The sequence below is a fragment of the Macaca thibetana genome, chromosome 1 (genome assembly GCF_024542745.1).
Source record: "Macaca thibetana thibetana isolate TM-01 chromosome 1, ASM2454274v1, whole genome shotgun sequence".
In the NCBI taxonomy this organism is placed as follows: Eukaryota; Metazoa; Chordata; class Mammalia; order Primates; family Cercopithecidae; genus Macaca; species Macaca thibetana.
This window is the reverse complement of record NC_065578.1, coordinates 187347701-187371442: the sequence shown is the minus strand read 5'-3', so window position 1 is coordinate 187371442 and position 23742 is coordinate 187347701. Positions and strand designations below refer to the sequence as shown.

Below are 23742 nucleotides of genomic sequence, written 5' to 3'. Positions count from 1 at the left end.
TTCCTGGAAGAGTGCTTAGGTTGTAGGCAGGCTTACCAAAGGATATTCCAGGATGTTCTAGAGGTTGAAATCTCTTTTATTTTTTCAACAAATATTTGGGTGCCCACTATCTGCCAGTGCTGAGTACTAGATGATTAAATGTCAGAGAAAGGGGCAGTAGAACCAGGCTAGAAAGGTAAGCCTTGCCCATTTTATGAGGACTTAAAAAATCAAGCAGAGAAAGCAAGTGTCTTTAAACAAAATGGGAGGGGTGGGGCAAAGATGTACCAGGAGAGGATGACAAAATGGATAAGACCTTTTCCTCCAAGACACCTCAGCCTGATCCTTTGAAAAAAATTTCCTAAATAAGGGAAGAAAGAAGATACACAGACACAGTGTCATTTCAGGAGGAGTCATTATATTTCTGTGGAAAGTCAGCTTTGCAGAAGGTTAATAACACAAATGAAACTGGGGCTGCAGTAGCTCTCAGAGGAGGCACAGGAAGTCTTTCATCAATCCTTTGGACTATAGGAACTACGGGGGCTTGGTCCTGCCACAGAAAGCTAAAGTGCCTTACACCTAAGGTTGGCAGAAGGAGCTGGACATGGCTCTTCTGGTGAACTAAGCAGTATCTGAATACGTAGAGAGAGAGAAAAAAAACAACGATGCAGTGCTCTTCTGTTGACTGATGACATCTGTTGACTGATGTCCTTAGGGGGTGGGGCTGGGGGCTGGGGGTTGGGGGTGGTCTATTAAAGCAGATAGGTTTGATTAATCACTGCTGGCTACACTAACATAGGGCTGTTTGGAGCAGATTTTCCACCTTTTTTTTTTTTTTTTTTTTTTTTTTTTTAACAGGAATAAAACAGTAATACCATAGAACAAAATAGAAGGCATACTTGCTGATGCTTTGGGGGAATGTGGGTGAAATGTAATTAACCAGAAATCTTCTCCACAAAGGTAGTAGAGAAACAAACCACCTTATTGTTATCAGTTTTCTTTTAAGTTTATCCTTCACAGAAAGGAATCTTATCCCCTTATACAGCCAATCTGTATAATACACCCCAGTACATACATGTTCTCAAGATTGACAATCACTAGTCCTCAAGTTAGAGGACTTGACAACACCTTTTGTCACACAGAGTTTGTTTGTCCTAACTTTATTTTGGTAATTGGGGAGACCACCTGTGTTGGCTTTATTTGGAGAAAAACAAACTTCCTATATCTTTACGACAAGGTAGTTTTGCAAATTGGAGCAAGGAGCCCACCAAGTTAGGCTCTTACCTTCCCACAGGAACTAGGAGATAGGGACACTATCTTCCGTGATGTTTGCATTTCAGAAAGATGACTCCCAGGTCCTTAAGGAAACATTCCTGAGTTGAAAAATTTATTTAACCATTGAAATTTATATACATTTGAAAAGAATAGAAAAAGAAATTCTGAAAAGAAAGAGGTGAGATATTTTCTCTTATTTTCAACAGGGAGAGTTAAGCCTCTTATTTTTAATTTGTATTTGCCCTTACAATCATCTACCTGTGTTACTATAAAAATCATATTGCAATCTCCTAATTATTTGTACCTTTCTCTGGGCAACTTGCAGTTGCCTGAAAATTCAGCAAGTCTATAGTAAAATGCAAACAATGCAATTACCAGAATCACAGTATGATGAATTTTAAAATTCAGTATAATATTTGCCTTGGAGGAATAACCTTTAAATATAACAGGCATTCACTTTTGTTTACTTATCTGTACTGGAATTGGAGAGAACTTGCATCCCAGTGTGAATCTAGTGACATTAAAGCTGTCTTTTGCAGTTTCTGTTTGTCTATTCATTAGATGCCTTTCTATATCATCCTTCCAATCAAACCAGTTAACTTTTCTTGGTGTCAAATTTAGAGCTTGAGTGTCTGGATGCATATTTATGACTTTCATTATTATTGAACAGTACCAGTGAAAATGACCCCACTTACACTCTGCTAAAAATGAAATCGTTGGACTTGTAAGTCCAGATCCTGTTCATCCTGGGAGCATCATTTAAAGCTGATTGGTGATATGGGGTTGTGGGAACATTTCTGGGAGTGCAGAAGAAAAAAGAAGTGCAACAAATTATACTGTTTGTTTTCTAATAAATATAATTCTCAAAGTAATTGGAATAACCACTGCCATGAACAGGACAGCCAGGCAGACTATAGGAATAGTAATACATTTTCTAGAATACTTCTTTTCAGTTGAATAGAAAACTTGAGTTTTAGGTCCTTTGTAGAAAGCACAGTCCAGCTGCCCTGTGGTGCTAGCTTCACACAGGAAGCCTGGATTCAGCAGTTTGTCTTTTGCACTGAGAGCCTTATGGGTCATCAGCAGCACTCTATAGGGTCCCTCCCCATGGTGACAGCCCACTTTTATGTAGACGAAGTCTCCTAGTCCAGAGGGGTGGCAGATTTCCTCTGTCTTCCAGATCTTTCTGACTTTGTCTCAGGGTTTCTGGGGAGAAGAGAGAAGCTTTTAAAGTACTGAACACAATTATGAAAGGATTCAGTTAAGTCAGACATATATGGCCTCAGACTCACATTCATGGGCTCCCCAAATATAAGTCCAAAGAAGAGATTCCATGTTTGTTGCACGGGTTATTCTATTTTTTAAATTCTAATTTGTAATAAGGCTAATTGATAAGGCTCTAGGTCAGTTTAACCTGGTAGATTGCTGAATCTTATCCAAGGAATGTTTGGTTTGATTTTTGTGTTTTTTTGTTTTTTTTTTTGTTTTTTTTTGTTTTTTTTTTTTTTTGAGTTTATTTGCTCTGCTTGTGCAGAAGACTGGAACTTTTAGAGACCTGTAAACATTTGCATAATTTCTGGACAAGAGTAAAAGTAAAATAACTTCTCTGATTCAACATGCTTCGGTATCCCAAAAGTGAGAATTTTGTGTAAGAGGAGAGCCTTTATCACTGCCTGAGCATCAGCTTTGGAAGAGGGAAAGACCTCAGGCTATCTAGACCTTACACACACCATAAGCAGACAAAAGCACTGTCTGTAGGTATCAACTCTATGAAATCAAATGCCATCAGGTTCCTGGCAAAGCTGGCTGGGGGTAACTTCTTGGGCTTACCTTGGGAGTGGCCTGTAAAGAATTCTGCTGACAAATAGCACATCTCTTTTTCATCCGTTGAATACTTTTCCCTTTTGGGTAGGTGTAGAAAGAGTTTAGTGTCTTTAAACTCCCTCTTTTATTCAGGTGATTTTGTTGATGACACAACAATACTAACCAAGCAAATGGGTACTGTGGCATAGGAATTAGTTTGCTAGGTAGTTTCCATAGTCGGTCAAATTTCATTTAGCCCCTTTTATAATCCTTTTGTCTACTTTCATTTACAAAGGATCCTTTTAAAAATGAACAAACGTTTCTCACTGTGTTAAAAGTGAAGCTTTTTAAGTTTAGAGATTGCTGTGTTTTAACAGCAGCTTTGAAGCTCTGCTAGCAAAATGAACTACCGATATCTGAGCTGGCAGCTGTAAAACTCCGAATAAATCAGTTACCAATTGGATAGGAGGTTTTTTTAGTTCTATTCCCTCTCTTTAAAAAATTTTTTGCTCTGTTGCATGACAGACACCAAACACATAGTTACTATCAGTGTGACTATACACATACACACACACACACACACACACATATATATATATACACACTTTAAGTCTGGTTAAAATAAAAACTTTAGGCAAATTAAATTGATTAATTAATTAACAGAGTTTAATTGAGCAAAGGATGATTTAGGAGTCAGACAGCCCCCAGAACCACGATAGGTACAGAGCGACTCTGGCACTGCCATGTGGTCAGAGAGGATTTCTAAACAGAAAAAGGAAAGTGAACAGAAAACAGAAGTGAGGTACAGAAATAGCCAGGTTAGTTACAGCTCGGTGTTTGCCTTATTTGAACATGGTGTGAACAGTTGACTGCCTGTGATTGACTGAAACTCGGCTGCTATAATTGGCTAAGATTCAGCTGTTTGTTACAAGAGTAGGTTATAGTCTGTTTACACATTCAGTTAGATTACAGTTCACTATGTATGAAGAAACTTTTAGACCAAATTTAAATATGTAAGGAGGTAGCTTTAGGTCAAACTTAATCTAACAAATCGTCTCTTTAGGCTGTTTATGTCACTCTGTTCCTATCATAAATGTTCTTATTTGGACTCAAATCCCACTGGGAAATAGCAGAATGGTGGATTTTGTAAGGTGGGAACAAGGACTTCAGGTTACTTTTCTGTAAGGGTTACACCAGAAAGGACTCTCTCTCTCTCTTTCTTTTTGATAAGGAGTTTCACTCTGTCACCCAGGCTGGAGTGCAGTGATGTAATCTCGACTCGCTGCAACCTCCACCTCCTGGGTTCAAGAGATTCTCCCATCTCAGCTTCCCAAGCAGCTGGGATTAACCACGCCCAGCTAATTTTTGTACTTTTAGTAGAGATGGGGTTTTGCCCTGTTGCTTATGCTGGTCTGAAACTCCTGGGCTCAAGCAAAAAGTGCTGGGATTACAGGTGTGAGCCGCCGCACTGGGCCAGAAGGGGCTTTCTCCTGCTGGAGTCTCCTGTTTTCAGGAGAGAGAGAGAGAAAACAAACAAACAAACAAAACAAACAACCGTAGTCTGTTTTGGGATCTATCTGCTTCCATACAGTTTCAGTTTGATTATGTCACATTTAGCATGAGTGACTCCATGGACCAAAGATTCTATTGCTGCAGTGTAGGTAGCAGGGCAGTCTTTTTCTGATGTTTTTAGAAGCCTCAGTCTCCAGGTTCTAGATCATAAAGAGTTTCATTGTCTTCAGTTAGTCCATCATGAAAAGCTTCCTTTATCTGGAAAAAAAATGCACTTTGGCATAATGCATTAAAGATTTGCAGCATATAGTCATTTCAGAGTTTAGAAGCAGAGGATACACGAGGCCCTATTATTAGGGGCACAAACCTTCTAGTGACTATTTCATAAGGGGTCAACTTATATTTTCCATTGAAAGTGGATCTAATTGTAATCAATCTGCAATACCGTTGACTAAGGCAATCCAGTCGATTCAGTTAGCTTTGTCTAATGCTGTTGTATCTATAAACTTTATTTAACTGTTTTACAACTTGTCCAGTGAAACAAATACCTCTATCATTGAAGATTTCTCCAGAATGCCCCATGGGGAAACACATTTCCTAATAACCTCTTAGCCACTGTTATGCCATCAGCCTTCTTGCATGAAAAAGCTTCTAAACATCTAGAAAACATGCACTGAAAATGGCAGAGAAATAAAATCCCTCTATAAATGTCCAAATGGCACATCAGGTAGCAAAAACCTGAAGTTTCTATTGTCTTCCATATATATAAATTGCAGAGCTTTTAATAGTGGAGGCTTTAAGGATGCAGGAGGGACCATGTGGTTATCCAGGTTCTCCATGAGTCCACAATTAACAACTAATTTATATTCTCTTAAACACCAGTTTTGTTTCTCCAATACAGATGCATAGCACTGTTTATTAGATGAGTTATCAGAGGTAATTTGGCTTGGACCGTGGAGTTTACTGAAACTGCAGATCTTAACAATTTCATTACCGGCTTATATAGCATGAAAATCTGGCAAAGTATTTCCTTGGTATTCAATTAATTCTTGTCTTGCTTGGATTAGCAGTTTTATAAACCAGTCAGTCTCTTCATTAGAATTCTGGGAATTCTTACCCAGTGTAAATGATATCAGGGTCCTTTCTATCCTTTCCATGAACCTTTTAGGAGACACAATACTTTAGCAATTTATTTGCTTCTGAAGAGCTTTCAGAAAATGCATCAGGGCCGGGCACGGTGGCTCACACCTCTAATCCCAGGACTTTGGGAGGCTGAGGTGGGTGGATCTCTTGAACCCAGGAGTTCAAGAGCAGCCTGGGCAACCTAGTGAGACCTCGTCTCTGAAAAAAAGAAAAAAAAAAAAAAAAGGAAGAAAGAAAAAAGAAAATGCATCAGAATTAAGCAGTTAACTGTGGAAACAACTTAAAATAGTCATGGTTAAAGACAAAATTGACAAATAAATTTTGTTATTTCTGTTGCATAATAACCATAATTATAACCAATAACATAACAAGGCATATCAGAATTTTAGGAATCTCTTATAATTTTGAAACATATATTAAAAACATATCCATAAAAATATAACTTGAAGAAGGTTAAACATCGTTTCTTGTTTCACAATGTCTCTCATGTAATTTAACATATCAGATAAGCCTGTTCATTATCCCCGTTTTGGATGCTGCAGGGATGCACTGTAATATCCCAAAGTTAGTGTGAAGCCAAAGTGACTTAATTTTGAATCTGAAATTTGAATTTGGAAAGCCTGTCAAATACACCAAAAGTTTAAAACACTTAAAGTAGTATCACATGTCACCGTAAAATAATAGTCATTCATTTAGTCAAAGTGATAATTAAAAGATTCTGAAAGCAAAAACCTTTACTCTTTGATAGTGAAGAGGCTCAGTTTTCCAAATAATGCAAAGGCCTAATAAAGACAGCCTAAGACAGAATCTTTCTCTCTTCTCTTCCCCTTTTCTTTTTTGCAGTTTCCTCAAAAGGTGAACAAAAATATTTTACTGACTCTGATTCATACTACATAAAATTCTTCTTTAAGAGAAACCAAATTTTACTATTGTATTAGTGTATTATCAACACGAAAGTTAATTTGACTAAAACCTTACAAACAAATTCATCCAATCTCGGGCAGCTTTTGAACACACAAGATAAGATTTTCATAAAACTTTTTTAGCCTCTCACAAAATTTTTCTATTTTATCTTTCCCCAAATTTTTATACCCATGTAATTTTATCTATATATTTTATTTCTTCAATTTGAAATAAACTTGAAATAGCTTCTAAACTAGACAAAATTATTTTTTTCAACATACACACATCTTCATGCCTTTACAACTTTCCTCACCAAAAATATATCTTCCATTTTAAAAAAAATACATTCTGTATATAAAATTGTTTCTTTTATATCTGGTAGTTTTATTTACATATATTAACCTTAATTTCAACTCTTAATAACCCTAATTTCTAGCAAAAACCTAGGAAGTAATTTTAAACTGTTTTATATCAGTATTTGTAGATGAAAATCATTTCCTAATGTTTTAAGAAAGATGTTTCTTCAGTTTTTCTTATTTATTAACAGATCTAATTATATTTAGCTTCTCTATACTATGTAAAAGTAAGATGCCAAGATATATAAACTTAAACTTAGGTTAAATAATTAATGTTTCAATATTTTAACTTACTTAGAAATAACTCAAACATGTTATGACTATCTATTGGTTAATTTAACAGATTAAAGATTTTAAATTACTGAAAAGAATTTTCAAACTATGACATAGGTACCCTCCCGAATATCTTCCCTAATTATCCTGGGCCCTAAGTACCCATATGGCACCCAAGGCAGTTCTGTAGTGAAGGGCTCATCTGGGTCTTGAATTTACATACCAGGTATAGAGGTCAGGACAGAGGACAACTGTGAAGATGATACCTGGAGGATCAAACCCCTCCTGGCATGGCCAGCTGGCAACACTGGTTCAGGGAGAATGTGCCATTGGAGGTTGGCTTTGCTTTGCAGAGAGTGGTCCAGGCACTGAGGACATATTCCCAGGCCTCACCATGGTCACCTTGTTACCAGCAGTGAATCCATGTGGGTCTGCATCAGCCTCAATTCTTGCCTCCTCAGAAGAAAGAATTTGACTCAAGGGCATAAGGCAGAAGGAGAGAGAGGCAAGTTTTAAAGCAGGAGTGAAGTTTGTTAAAAAACTTTACAGCAGGAACAAAAGGAAATAAAATACATTTGGAAATACTTGACCCTCTATATTTGGAAAAGGGCCAAGCAGATGACTTGAGAGATCAGGTGCATGATTCGACCTTTGACTTGGGGTTTTATATGTTGGCATACTTCTGGGGTCTTGCATCCCTTCTTCTGTTATTCTTCCTTTGGGTTGGCTGTCCGCATGAGCAGTGGCCTGCTAGCACTCGGGAGAGGAGCATGTGCAGTGTGTTTACTGGAGATGTATGCATGCTCACCTGAGGCACTCTTCCCTTATCAAACGTCCCTAGAAAGTCATACACCAGTTAAATTCTGCCATTTTGCCTCTTAATGCACGCCCAACTCCTGAGATCTTATCGGGAAGCTGCTGATCACCAGTTTCAGGTTTTTCTATCTATGAACTGCCTTTCCTTGGCACTGGCTGCAACCAATTAGTGTTTTAGAGAGACAGTTAACAACCACCTGACCATCACTTGATAATCACCTGACATTCAGGTTGGGGGAGGGAGGGCTCTCCCTCTCTGCTCATATCTTACTAGCTACCTATTGTAACAACCTGTCCAGATCCCAGAATCCAGAGGCTCAAAATAAAAAAACAAGCTCACAGTAAGACATGTGCAAGGCTTCAATGTAGCCCAGCATCTGTGCCTTACAGCTTTAGCTAACAGACAAATTAGGCAAATGTCAAAGATATCGTTTCATAACTTTAAAACATGTCATGGAGACAACATAAATCTGTCTGACCAGTAGATCCAGGCAAAAATGTCTGTATTATATTTAACTGACAATTCTGAAGCCAATTCTATTTTATTTTACCAATACTTTTAAAATTAGTTTTCTAAATCAAATATTATTACATACACATAACACATACAGACATACAGACACACATGACAGAAGCAAATTTTATAGCTTTCATAAAGATTCTCATTTGCCAGCTCTCAAACAGTTTTTCTATTTTCCCCGTTGTGACAATCAATCTTCCAATTATCTGTTCCATCGTTCTAAGCAATTGTTAGCTAGGCAACCCTAGATTTGCATTTCTAATGGGATGACTCTTAAGTAAAATAAGGTAGGAAATTTCTATCTCAAAAATCAGAGAACTGAGACTTCTGACCTAAATATTGTACCATAATTTGCCCAAACCAAGAATCAGGATGTAGGTAAAGGCCTAGTTAAGACAAGATGGGAAGAAAAACACCTTAAACAAAGGTAAGATTTGTTCTATAAATTTAAACCAATGATAGGAGTTTCTAGTGACTCAGTCCTCCCTCTTTTCCAAGTGCACAGAGGCAGACACCCTTACAAATGAAGATTTCCTTTATAGATGTAAATTTTATTTACAAAAGCATTTCAAAGCAGCCAGCTAAATGTCAGAAAGGTGTATTTTTGAGAATGATTTAGTTCAACAGGCAGGTTTTTTTTTTTTTTTTTTTTAACTTAGCTACTGTTTCTTCGCTAAAATTACCAAGTTCAGGGTGGAGTACATTGAGAAATAGGGCAAAGAAAGCATTCTGTATGTCTGGACTCAGCACGAATAGCTCTGAAAAAGAAGCAAACCTACTTTACCTGAGGCCCTGTATTTTATAAACCCTTTATCCAGGATAGCTTTCTTTTTACTTTTGGGGGTGGAATAGTTATTAAGCCAAAATGGTAGCAGATTTAATTTTTCTTATCAATTAGTTGCCTAAGGTTTTTATTTGCCTTTTATAAAGAGTCTTTTAAAAGAGGTAATAAAAATGTTGAAACCTTTTTAGAAGCTTCTGCACATAAATAGGCATCCCTGGGTTAGCCTAATTTGGGAGCTTTCATTTTTAAATGCACTTTTTAAAGCACAATGTTTTTCATTTGGAACATTCCACTGTAATTTTAAAATATCTTTAGTAACATTTCACCATTTTTGTAAGCATTTGCTGTTTCTAGGGCCTAATACTTATACATGTAAATGTAGGCATAGCCAGAAGGGGGAGTATTCAGTTCTTCAGAAATTAAGAATCCCATTTTTACCTTGACCATTTAGATCCCGTTGATCAACTTAGCCAATGAATTTTCTCCTACCTAACAGTGCCAGATAAACAACAACAACAACAACAACAACAACAATTAAGGGGATAGGACACAAAAAATCTGAAAAATTTCTGAAAGCCGAACATTTGACGCCCTGCAGAATTGCAATGCACTGTTAGTTCCTGTCTTGCACAGTCAGACAGCCAAACAACTAACTGGATGCAAGCAGTTAATTATCAGATCCAATCTGATCCTAGACCCAGTCAGTTTTCATTGTAAACTCCAGAACACAGTTCGGATAAAAATGTGCTCTAACAAGCTCAGGTAGCTCAAAACACAAATCCATGTAGCTATAGAATCCAAGAGAGCTTACCCATGATTCCCAGTTGCTGTGAGAAAACAATGAACACAATGGGGCCAGCAGGTACCTTGCTTGGTTACTTGATGCTCCTGGGGGTCACTGGAAGCTCTATTTCAGATGCTACTTCTGACACCTTTAAAAGAAAACCTTTGGACAAATGAACAGAGCTTAATTGAGCAAAGGACAGTTTGTGAATCAGGGAGTCCCCAGAACCAGAATATGTTCAGAGAGACGCTGGTGCTGCCGTGTGGCTGGAGAAGATTTATGGACAGAAAAAGGAAAGTGATGTACACAAAATGGAAGTGAGGTGCAGAAGCAGCCAAACTGGTTAGTTTGGCATTTGCTTTATTTGAACATGGTTTGAATAGTTGGTCACCTGTGAGTGGCTGAAGTATGGCTGCTGTGATGGGCTGAGACTCGGCTTCTTGTCCCAAGAGTAGGTTATAGTCTGTTTACACATCCAGTTACGTTACAGTTCACTATGTACAGAAAAGCCTTTAGGCTGAATGCAAAATCTGTAAAAAGGCAGCTTTAGGTAAAACATAATTTACTAGTTCATAACTAAGAATTGGAGCTCTAGTAACTGCTGATAACTCGGTTGCTTGTGCTGATTTAATTCCAGACAAAACATAAGCTTCCAAAATTTCATGAGAAGTCACCACACTATAGAAAGTCTTCAGTCATCCTTTCTTAGCCCAGGACCATGACTCAAATCTGCATTGTGAAACTGGAAGTCTAATAAATCAGGCCAGGGCTTCATATCTTCCATTACCATTGTTCAGTCGTGATCATCTATTTAATCAGAATCTCATAAGAGGGTAGTAGGGTTTAGGAGACTGCACCTTCCAAGTACAATGTTAGGACTACATAATAATGCTTGTTCACAGTTAGTTCAATGGCACACTGACAAATGCTAGGCTTTACGGACTTGTAAGATTGCTGTCACAGCATGTGGGACATGCAAATAAGTCATGTGACCCAAGATAAGACTTTGGGCTTTTTCAGTAAGAATGCTAGCTACCTCTTCCTCTTGCGGACACCCAGGCATTCTCAGTGCAGTGGTTTCTAGAACTGATAAATAAACTATTGGCCTATAGTTTAATCCCAACTTTTTAGCTAATATTTCATTAGCAGCACCTTTATTTTCATAACAAAACAAGTGGAAAGGTTTTCAAAATTGAGATTCCTCAAGACTAGGGGAAAAGTTATAGCTAATTTCAGTTGTTCAAAAGCCTCCTCAGATTCTAAAGACCAGGGAGAGTTATCACGCAATTGCTCATGGAAGGTTTTGCACACTCAGCAGAAGTTGGGATTCATTGTTTTCAATGCCCTACTAATCCCTAAAATTGTCTCAATTGTTTTTCTATAGAAAGTTGCTTGATATGCAAAGTCGACTGACTCCTAGACCGTAACACTTTACAGTCTTCAGCAGACAGTAGATGCTTTAATCTATTTTGTGTTGCTGCTTAGTTTCTGAGGCTACCAGTCAATCATCTACACATTGATTAATTGTAGATTCCTCTGGTGGAACAAATTTCTCTAAGTTTTCCTAAAAAAATAACTAGAGAAAATAGTAGGGGGGCATTATTTGTAGGAATTATTTGCCACAGATATTGGGCCTTTTCGTAAGTAAAAGCAAAAAACATTTAGACTTGCCCAGTAGAGGAACAGAAGAAAAAGCAAAATACAGACTAATCACAGAAAAAAAATTTGTAGATGACAGTACCAAAGTTGGAATAGTTACAGGGTTAGGGGCCACAGGAGTTAATGGAACAATAAGTTCATTTATGTCTCCAAGATCTCATGCAAACCTGTATATCTCTATGAAACTTACCTTCCTTCTTTACTAGAAGTGTGGTAGTATAACAGGGTGAATGTCCTTTTTAAGTTATTCCCTTGCTGGCCGGGCTTAGTGGCTCACGCCTGTAATCCTAGCACTTTGGGAAGCCAAGGCAGGCAGATCACCTGAGGTCAGGAGTTTGAGACCAGTCTGGCCAATATGGTGAAATCCTGTCTCTACTAAAAATACAAAAATTAGCCAGGCATAGTGGCACGTACCTGTAGTCCCAGCTACTCAGGAGGTTAAGGCACAAGTATCGCTTGAACCCGGGAGGCGGAGGTTGTAGTGAGCTGAGATCACGCCACTGCACTCCAGTCTGGGCAACAGAGCAAGACTCTGTCTCAAAAAATCACACATACATACATACATACATACATACATAAGATAATATCTTGCTTCCCTTCTTTTTAAATAGAGACAGGGTCCCTCTATGTTGCCCAGCCTAGTCTCGAACTTCTAGGCTCCAGTGATCTTCCTGATCCTCCTGCCTCAGCCCCTCAAAATGCTGGGATTATAGGTGTGAGTCACCATGCCTGGTCCCTTTTCTTCTATAAGGCACATAGTAACCATTTCAGGTGCTCTTTTGTTCAAGGAGCTTCACAAATAGGCCATCTGGAGTACAAAATGTAGTAGCCTTTAATTTGCAGAGTAGGTCTCTCCCCAGTAGGTTTATAGGAGATACAGGAGAAAGTCAGAATGAAGGTACCTTAGTAAGAGCACCTGTCTGTTTGGGAATCCAAGAGAAAAAGGAATAAATGGAGGCTGATGCAAAATACCAACATCTTGTACTGATCAGTTACCAGATGGAAAGCAGGAATTTTCTGAGGAAACTGCAGAATAAGTAGCACCAATATCTACCAGAAAATCCAAGGATGGATGGGGTTCAGTAAAAGTCCTTGACATAGATGGTTTACCACTTCCCACCTCTGAGATTCCCCCAATCTGTCAATTTTGAGCCATTTGCCAACTATTTCCTAGCTGAGGGTTTCACCTTTCTCGGCTTTCCTGACTCTCCTGTCTCTGCAATTTTGGTATCCTCCCGAGTCTCTTTCTATAGTCCTTCCAGTGCCCTGGTATTTTGCAATAACAACATTCAGTTTTCTCCTCTTCCTTTGCTATCTTTATACTTTGCCCGGTATAGGGATTATCCTCCTTAGTAAATAAGTCTCACTGAACAGCCAACAGCAGCCTTTAATCTCTGTTGTTCTTCTTTGTCTTATCCCTAAACTGAGTAGTGGCTGCTGCTAGGATTTGAACAATAGTCTGTCCTTGCTATCCTAACACCTTTTCCTTAATTTGGGCTTGGCTAGTCAGCAAGAGAGCAGAGACAAAGTTTGCCAAGATTAGGAAGTGATTTTATCTGCTCCTGGGTCCATGCTAGTAAATTCTGAGAAAGCCTCCACAAACTGCTGCTGGAAATCAATGGAGGACTCATTCTTATTCCAGGTACACCATTGCAACTTCTCCCAACTTACCATTAGTGGAAAGGCTTCAAGTACTGCTGCTAGCAGCCGCTCTGGATGGATCTCTAACATGCTCAGTTCTGTAGTTGTAGGGAGTGGTAATCAATTTCCTCTGGTCACAGTGCCACCTTAGGTGGTGGATCATCTCCAGGTCCTCAAACAAGCAAAATGGGCTGGTTGCAGGATTCCCCACAAGACTCAAGTCAGTGCACATCCCTATGTGCAGGGCTGTAAACTAAAAACAAGCTGTGGAGCATTTCTGCAAACTTTTGTGTATCTTCCCGGGGTACAGGAAAAGTCCTTTAGATGGATGATATCGGCAGGAGAGAAGAGCACATAGGTGCTAAATGTTTCCTTTGCATCCAAGGGACCTGGGGGGCTTCTCAGTGGCATCAGATTTGCTGGTGATCTGAGTAAAAAGGGTTGGTTTTCTTTGCATTAAGATAGGAAAAAGGTAGGATTATATGGCATCTTGGTTTGTTTTTCCATACTGGTATATTTATGAACCTAATACCTTTTTGTTTGTCTTTTTCCAAGTAACTCTCCATCCTGCTGCCTTCATACAGGGACATAGTCTTTTATCTGAGTTCTCAATTATTCCAGGATCTTGATTATTTAATTTTATCTTTTTCACCTTTCTAGCTAAATGGGGTGTGGATGAGAAGGGGTCCCTGGAGGTGAAATCTGGTCTAAGGCAAGAAGTGGACTTGGGGATAGGCCAGGGGGCAGTCAATTCTACGTCCTCAAACAGGGTGGTAACTCATTTGCAGCTGGAAAAGTGGCATCCTTTTTTCTCTTCTCATGGAACCCGCTAAGGAGGGAAACCACTTGTCTAAAAGCTCATCACGCATCCCTTTCCAGGAGTCAATCTGAGACAAGGAGGGATAAAGTGAGGCAGCAGGAACGGAGGGAACAAGAATAATCAATGGAGGAGGTTTCTGTGAAAGAGAAAGTGCTCTTAATTCTTGTATTTCCTGTTCTATTTTTTTGTTTCAGTCTTTCTCTCTGGTTATCTAAATCACTTTTAAGTTTCCTCTTAGAATAATATTCATCCCACAAGTACCAGTAACTCATTTGCTTGACATAAGGACCTTCCGAGAACTTCCGCAAATGCAATAATTTATCCAAATCAAAGGGAGCCATCCCTAGGCCACTGCAGGACTAGGATCTGATGTGTATATCCATTCCAAATGTGAGAGAGAGACGTAAGCCATTCAAGAGAGTCCAACAGGCAACATTCCTGGCATCCCATATTTTTCTACCATGAACCTAATGGTGATCTTGATGAGATTTTAGAGCCTGTACTTCACATGTTTAGTCAATAGCAAAAGCTTGAATTTGTTATCATCCAATTACTATTCCAAACAAGTAGAGAGGGAGAAGGAGACTTTTTAAAAATCAGGGTCTCTTACCTGACTGTGTGTGGACACAGACCTTCAGTTGTCTACTTCGTTCAGAAACTGCCAGCCATCTTACCTTCATTCACAAAAATTATTGAGAAAATTAAAAAACCAAGATCTTGTCCCAACCCAGAAATTCCCTCCACAAATGTAGTAGAGAAACAAAACACTTTTTTTAATTTAATTTTTTAAATAATTTTTTTTTTTTTTTGAGATAGTTTCTCTCTTGTTGCCCAGGCTGGAATGCAATGGTGTGATCTTGGCTTACTACAACCTTTACCCGGGTTCAAGAGATTCTCCTGCCTCAGCCTCCTGAGTAGCTGAGATTACAGGCAGGCACCACCATTCCCAGCTAATTTTGTATTTTTAGTAGGGATGGGATTTCTCCATGTTGGTCAGGCTGGTCTCAAACTCCCAACCTCAGGTGATCCGCCTGCCTTGGCCTCCCAAAGTGCTGGGATTACAGGCGTGAGCCACTGTGCCCAGCCTAAATAATTTTTATATAAAAAAATAGAGACAGGGTCTTGCTATGTTGCCCTGGCTGATCTCAAACTCCTGGACTCAAATACTCCTCCTGCCTCAGCCTCCCAAAGTGTTGGAATTATAGGCATGAAGCACTGCACCTGGCCATACAACATTTTTATTTTTATTATTGAATAACCATTTCTTTGTATTAGTGAATAACCATTAAACCAGAATGTGATGTGCATCACATGCAATTGCTAAGAGATTGCAAAGGCAGAAAGGAAACTCCCCCCTTAAACAGCCAAGCAGATACAACCCAGTACATTCATGCTCCCAAGATAAACAATCACTAGTCCTTAAGTAAGAGACAACACCTTTTGTCACACAGAGTTTGTCCTAACTTTATCTTGGTAATTGGGGAGACCACCTGTGTTAGCTTTATTTGGAGGAATAACAAACTTTCCATATCTTTATGACAGAAGGTAGTTTTGCAAATTGGGGCAAGGCGCCCACTGAAGTTAGGCTGTAACCCTCCCACAGGAACTGGGAGATAGGGACACTATCTTCTGTGATGGTTGCATTTCAAAAAGATGACTCCCAGGCCCTTGAGGAAACATTCCTGAATTGAGAAACTTATTTAGTCATAGGGAAGATTTATATACGTTTGAAAAGGAAGGACAGAAAAATTCTGAAAAAAGAGTTGAGGATTGCAGGGCAGGGTTGATGGCGGTGTGTCTTTTATTTTTATTTTCAAGAAGGAGAATTAGGTCTTCTATTATTTTTTAAATTTTTATTTTATTTTGTTTTGTTTATAAAGACAGGGTCTTGCTATGTGCCCAGGCTAGCGACAAACTTCTGGGCTCAAGCACTCCTCTTCTCTCAGCTTCCCAAGTAGGTGGGACTACAGGTGCATGACACCACACCCAGCTTTAGGCCCTTTATTTTTCATTTTTACTTGCTATCACATTAGGGAGAGAAATATTTACCTGTTTTCCTCTACCTCCGAATTAGGATCAGATTCTCAGATCTGAAAGGTACTTGAAAGAAAAATTCCATCCAGGCCTCTGCCTTCGGGCAGCTGAATGTTGAAATCATTTAGAATCTGTAGTTGTCTGGTCACCTCTGATGATCTCCAAGGATGGAGATGTCGCCATTTCCATTGGTAGTACCTTTCAGTTTTTTAGCAACCAGCTAGGTTCATAGTTCTTCCTTTTGCCTATCTGAAGTCCTTCCTGCTATAAATTAATCATCAGATAAATAATACCACAAACTAATTAATTTATCATCAGATCTAGATGACGCCTTAGTGTCTTGACAGTGTCACCCTGTGCACACATTATCCTCCTTGAAGATAACTCTCAGCTGTGCCCCTTGACATCTACTTGGTCAGGGGAAGTAAACTAGCCATATGATTCAATATTTTTAGAAAGCCACTCAAATCATACATCCTTTATACAACCCATTTAGCACTCCAGTAATTCTGCCTTTTAAACTTTTTTTTTTTTTTTTTTGAGACGAAGTTTCACTCTTGTTGTCCAGGCTGGAGGGCAGTGGTGCAATCTTGGCTCACTGCAACCTCTGCCTCCTGGGTTCAAGCGATTCACCTGCCTCAGCCCCCCAAGTAGCTGGGATTATAGGCGCCTGCCACCACGCCTGGCTAATTTTTTTGTATATTTAGTAGATACGGGGTTTCACCATGTTGACCATGCTGGTCTTGAACTTCTGACCTCAGGTGATCCACCCGCCTCGGTCTCCCAAAGTGCTGGGATTACAGGCATGAGCCACCAAGCCAGGTTAAACAATCTTTTCACTATAACACATGCAGCAATGAACATTTTTGAATCTGTTTTCCTCATTTGTTTTAAGAAAGCATAATGCTTACTTCATAGGATTATTATGTTATGTATAAATTATTTTCCATGCAGTATATCTTACCTGCCTAAAGCTCCATGAAGGGATCATGCCCTTCGCTATTTGATATCTTCCATAATGCCTGGCAGAATGACTAACACAGAGAAAAACTAGGCCTAGTGGGGAAGGGAAAGATATATTCCATGGTGACAGATTTCAGCTCAATCTAGGAAAAAGCTGTCTAACAATTAGAACCATTCTGCCATGAGTGTCTCAGGGATTACTGGGATCTCAGTGGCTATCAATAGTTAAGTAGAGACTTTAAGACTGCCCATCATGGTGAAATATGAAGCATGTCTGCAATGAGTAGGATATTTAATTCATAGGTTACCCCGAAGAGAGTTTGAAACAGGTTTTTTTACTCTGAAAGGAAAAAAGAAAGCAATTACTTACTGAAATGTACTGAGGGCTGGATTTCTGTTCAAGTTCCTGACCCTTCTTTCCATCTCTCAGCCCCAGAGGAGAGGTGAAACTGATGTCAAGGTTCCCGGGGGATGTTTAGACAATGGAGAAAAAGCATGCACAGTTAAACACTCGAAGTCACTATACTGTCTACCATCACATACCAAAGGGGAGGTGGGGAAAGGGAGGGAGAAAGAGCATTCCACTTTTGTCATAAAGATTTGTTACAACGCAATCAGATAACTAGAAGGGAGTAGATGCTGGAAGATAAGAACACCTCCCAGAGAGTAACACACTGGGAAGACCATTTTTGGCTTCCACTTGTGGCTCCATAGATATGATCAGTATTGGGGTTTTTCTTGACAAACAATCTTATCTCTTGCCTGCATTCTCAGTTCCCTTTCCCTTCTTCTGTCTTCTTGTCTGCATATAGGAAGACTAGTGGAGGTGAGGCTGGGGCAGCCCCTGCCACCTAAGTCGTACTCTCCGGTGAGAGAATGCGCTGGACATGTGGTAGGAAAGGGGATATTTCAGATATCTCAATTTGAGCATTTTCCTAAACTAGCTTTTCGTTGAACCTGCGATGATGGCTGATATGTTTTGGCTGTGTCTCCACCCAAATCTCCACTTGAATTGTATCTCTCAGAATTCCCACATGTTGTGGGTGGGACCCAGGGGGAGGTAATTGAATTATGGGGGCTGGTCTTTTCTGTCCTATTCTCAAAGTAGTGAATAAGTCTTACGAGATCTGATGGGTGCATCAGCGGTTTCCGCTTTTGCTTCTTTCTCATTTTTCTCTTGCTGCCTCAATGTAAGAAGTGCCTTTTGCCTCCCGCCATGATTCTGAGGCCTCCCCAGCCATGTGGAACTGTAAGTCCAATTAAACCTCTTTTTCTTCCCAGTCTCAGGTGTGTCTTTATCAGCAGCATGAAAAGAGGCTAATACAATGGCCTATGGTAGGTCAGCTCACATAGAAATAGGCGGATGCTATGTTAAAAAGAGCATAAGGAATAAAGCCATTTTATAGGCCTGTTTGAAGGGAATAAAAATGTTTTCCCCCCAAACATACTTCTTTGACATATTTTGAGATGGTTGTTCAGAGAACTTGCAAAGAGAAGTAGTCCTGCAAAGCTGTCTTGTGTGGGGGAGATTTGCATCTGTATAGAGTCTGCATTGATGCAGCAGGCTTTCTCTGAGGCCCTCCCTTGTCTGGATGTAGGAAAGGTTAACTGAGAGTCCGACACCTTTAAAGGTCTGGAAGAAACATTTACCATCTATTCTGTCTGAGGGCTGCTACCTGTGAGGTTCATCTACAGAGCAAGACCACCTTTGCTAGTCAGTCCTCCTCTTCTTCCCCTCCCATACCCTGTCTTACCATCATAGTCAGATTTACCATTGTCATCATCTGTTCGTATCACTATAAAGGAATACATGAGACTGAGTAATTTATAAAGAAAAAAATGTGTATCTGGCTCTCAACTCTGCTGGCTGGGAGAGTGTGTCTGGTGTCTGGTGAAAGCCTCAGGCTGCTTCCATTCATGGTGGAAGATAAAGGAGAGCCGGCATGTGCAGAGATCACATGGCAAGAGAGAAAGCAAGAGAGAGGGTAGGTGCCAGGCTATTTTTAACAACCGGCTCTCATGGAAACTATTAGAGCAAGGATTCACTTATTACCATGAGCTGTTCATGAGGAATCTGTACCCCCATGGCAAACACCTCCCATTAGGCCCTAATCCCAAGGTTGGGTATCAAATTTCAACATGAGGGTTTGGGGGACAAACATCCAAACATAGCAACCCATAACCTGTTTTGGGTCAGGCTGCAAGCCCCTATTCTTTCTGTAACCTCAGTATGGTATATAAGCTTCTGAACCCTGTTGGGAGGTTGGGGCAATCACTCTGTGGTTCTCTCCTCTGCTTGTTAATAAATTTGTATGCCATTTCTCCTATTCATCTGCCTTCTTGTCAGCTGACTTTCAGCGACCCTTCAGAGGGCAAAGGGGAAGTTTTCCCTTGGCCCCTATAGTTTTGGCACTGTGAGCAGGATACCAAAACTCTGTTCTTCTGGAAGCTACAGACAAGAAAACTCAGGATCAGACACACCAGCAGAAGGATAAGAAATTTCTACCAGCAAGGCTCCTTGCCTCTGTGTGTAATCTGGTCAAATGGACGGTAAGAATCACTGTCTCTGTTTCCCCTTTAAAATCTTGACTAATGGGAGAAAAAGATTTACGTGACTAGTCTTTGGTATAGTGACTCTGGTGTACATTTTGGTATAAATATTCATAATGTTGAACCCTTTTCTCCCCAAAACGGTATTTTTCTTTGTCTTTTTGTGTTGCCTATCATAAAGTGGGATACCACAGGGCAGAACACAAGCCTAAAACCCTCATAAGTCTGTTGTTCAGGCCAGTCCTGTGGATTAACTAATTTCGCAGTTCTGATCAGACTGGCATTTATTTAGACAAACTGCTGTGGGTCTTTGATATAAAAACCAGATGAGGTTCCATTCTTATCTTGTTTTATGACCTTGAGAACTTGGCTTGTGACCAAGCAGGAGCATTGTCTCTTGGTCTCTGCCATCATGGCAGAGGGAGGGATATAGTTTTTGGTTCAAATTAGTGGCCAGCCTAAAAAGATTTGGAATCCTGAGACATATCAGCACACACTTTTTTTTTTTTTTTGAGATGGAGTGTAGTAGGATGAGCCAAAGATGAAACTCCTCAGACACCAAGTTAAAGAAGAAAGGGGTTTATTCAGCCAGGGGCATCAGCAAGACTCCTGTCTCAAGAGCTGAGCTCTCCGAGTGAGCAATTCCTGTCCCTTTTAAGGGCTCACAACTCTAAGGGGGTGCCCATGAGAGGGTCGTGATCAATTGAGCAAGCAGGGGGTACATGACTGGGGGCTGCATGCACCGGTAATTAGATCGGAACAAAACAGGATAGGGGTTTTCACAGTGCATTTCTATACAATGTCTGTAATCTATAGATAACATAACCAATTAGATCAGGGGTCAATCTTTAACCACCAGGCCCAGGGTGTGGTGCTGGGCTGTCTGCTTGTGGATTTCATTTCTGCCTTTTAGTTTTTACTTTTTCTTTCTCTGGAGGCAGAAATTGGGCATAAGACAATATAAGGGGTAGTCTCCTCCCTTATTTCCCCCTTTGAGACTCACTCAATAGTGGGAGTTCTCACTTTCATTCTCACTACCCATGTCTTCTTGCAAGACAGATAGATAGTGATTCATATAGTACACTTGTGCTGAAGCATTTTGGTGAACTAAGGTAGCGATGAAGCTTTTTATCATTTGAAGAAGTACAGGTAGCAAACAAGGGAGCAGTAAGCAGGTTCCTATTACTATTATAACTCTTATTATAAGAGTTTTAAATCCTCTTAGTGCTGGGAACCATTTTCCAAACATGGCCCCAGGATCAAATCCATGTCACACTTGCACAGGCACATATGCCAGTTTTGTCATATCTCTAACTATGTCTTCAACTACTTGCCCTTGATTATCTATGTGTAGGCAGCAATTAGTAAGGTTAAATTTCCTACAGACCTCTCCTTCAGCTGCTAGCAAGTAGTTGAGAGCTAATCTATTTTGATAGATAGCATTTCTCATCTGAGTTTCTTGCTGGGCCAGAATAGTCAAGGCTTTGCTGGTTTTATTAGTGATTATTTTTAAGACAGCTTGTAACCATATGATTCGGTTGATCATGTAAATGGGGGTCCGGTATCCCCATGAGACATCTTGTGCCTAAGTAGCAGGCCTATAATATTATATGATTCTCTCAGGGGGCCATTTATCATTTTTTCAATTTCCTATAGCTATGCTTCTCTTTTCACGGGAAGCATAGACAGGGAAGCCCAGGAGTTCGCCTGTTTTTATGGGCAATAGGAAGAAAGATGGTTTAATAGTGCCAATAACACAACTACCTGCCCACTGGTCAGGTAATTTGGCATAAGCTCTATGCCCACATATCCAGTATAATCCAGTGGAGACTGTCCAGTTCTGGTGGGACTCCAGGTAGGTCCATATGGTTTGCAACTTTGGGAATTTACTAAATGGATTTCTCTCTGTGTGATTTGAACTTCACCAAGTGACTGTTTTTGTGGTACCATTATACAGGTTCTGTCTCAGACAACTAAGTCGTCCTATGTGGTGAGTGAATTCTTTTCCTTCTCTAGCTATGCAATATTGTCCAATAATTGAGGCTTTCAGGACCCATAAATTATCAGAGTGATTCTTTTGAGCTGGGAATTCATCAGGAACTGGGTCTGTAGGTACTAATTCTTGGGCTTCCCATGGCCATTGATCTCCTATTACAGTTCCTCCACATACATAACATGAAGTGACATTAAGAGACTGGGCTACATGGTTGGTTAATTGCAAAAACAAATTTCTTGTTTTTCCTGGAATTTCTGGTACTGGCACATTTGGTTCATCATAAAAATTGTGAAACACTGGCTCAGGAGAGCGTTTGTAAACTTCTCCTCTAACCAAGATATTTACTCGAGGATCCAGTCTGGCCCTGTTGATTCCTAAGGTCACACGCTCCTCTTTTTTCCAGCGAGGATCAAGGGGATTGGTTATTACTAACTCTAAGGGGTTACATTGTCCCTTAGTACAGGAAGGGCCATTTTTTCGTTTCTGAAGGTGAACTGGATCCTTTTAATTTTCTTTTTATCCAAGTGGCCTAAATGACACAACAGCAGTATTTACATGTATTTCCACACAGTACTAATTTATGACAGATGTACTTATTTTCTGCCGTATAGCCTCTTTTCTAATTAAGAGAACCACACCTTATTCCTAACTTATTTACTATTAATGACAGCACAGGCATCAAATTTTAAGGCGACTTGTTTGGGCACTACTTTTTCTTCTGTTTTGGCTAACACTTTACTCATATCATTTATGAGCCCCCACCAGTCCTCAGTCCTTAATCTTATTTTAAAAACTCTGGTCATGGGAGGCTCAGATAGGTCATAACACATATCAGGTTAGTCACTTCCTGGGCTACATACCTTGTATAGAATAACATTATACAAACAAGTTCTTTTTAGAGTTCTAGTACACTTATAATAACCATAAAATAATAGGACTGTAGCAACCTTTTGTCCTACTGAGAGGTGACAACATGCTAGCAGCCCTTGCTCTTGGCACCTCCTCAGCCTCAGCGTCCACTCTAGCAGCGCTTGAGGAGCCTTCAGCCCGCCACAGCACTGTGGGAGCCCCTCTCTGGGCTGGCCAAGGCTGGAGCCAGCTCCTTCTGCTTGCGGGGAGGTGTGGAGGGAGAGGCGTGGGCAGGAATCAGGGCTGCGCGCGGCACTGGTGGGCCAGCATGAGTTCTGGGTGGGCGTAGGCTCAGCAGGCCCTGCACTTGGAGTGGCCAGCCAGTGCTGCCAGCCCCAGGCAGTGAGGGGCTTAGCACCCGGGCCAGCAGCTGCAGAGGGTACACCAGGTCCCCCAGCAGTGCTTCCGCCTCCCAAAGTGCTGGGATTACAGGCAAGAGCCACCGTGCCCAGCCAGCACATACTTTTTGTTTTGAAAATGTCAAACTCTCAGGGGGATTTGTCTTAATAGAAGGTCCCATTCACAAGGAACTTTTGTTATCTCAACCCTTGCTGTCCCTGGGAAAGTCCAATCCCAGGAGGGCCTAGCCAGTGTCACAGATTAATGTGTCTGTGACTGGCAGCCTCCCACAGATACGTGGGATAGTGGTGGCACTGTACACACAACACCATCCTTAACCTCATGTGGTACAACAGTCTTAGTATTTTAGCCTATTTCTGGGAGTAGATTTTGGGGGATAATTGAAACCATCTCTTCTATGCCCTCTCCAGAAAACTAAAAACTTCTTCTAAACCTGGTAAATTACCCCTTGGGCTTTCGATAAAAAGACTTATTGGATTAAGTTGTTATTGAAATAAGTATACCATTGGAAATTCTCATCATCAGTGGCCAAATGATGGATTTGTTAAATTAGAAAGACCCCTAAATTAAAAAAAGATTTCAGACTGTCATTCTAAACAATTGTCTTGTTTGTATTTATGAGATCAATTTTTAAAATATTATATAAAATAGATCCAGATTTG

General features: G+C 40.1%; 1 long non-coding RNA gene across 4 annotated transcripts; it reads right to left on the bottom strand.

Moving 5' to 3' along the window:
• Nucleotides 1-706: 706 nt before the first annotated feature.
• LOC126941224 (uncharacterized) lies at nt 707-23118 on the bottom strand. 4 transcript variants are annotated; one of them, XR_007721159.1, is made up of 4 exons: nt 14879-23118; nt 7468-13875; nt 5687-5910; nt 707-4827 (listed from the first exon to the last, which is right to left on the bottom strand). It is a non-coding gene; the product is annotated as an uncharacterized LOC126941224 (long non-coding RNA). The 4 variants fall into 4 exon arrangements; XR_007721170.1 differs by having other exon boundaries at nt 7468-14942; nt 17636-23118; XR_007721156.1 differs by having other exon boundaries at nt 7468-23118.
• Between the last annotated feature and the right edge of the window lie 624 nt (nt 23119-23742).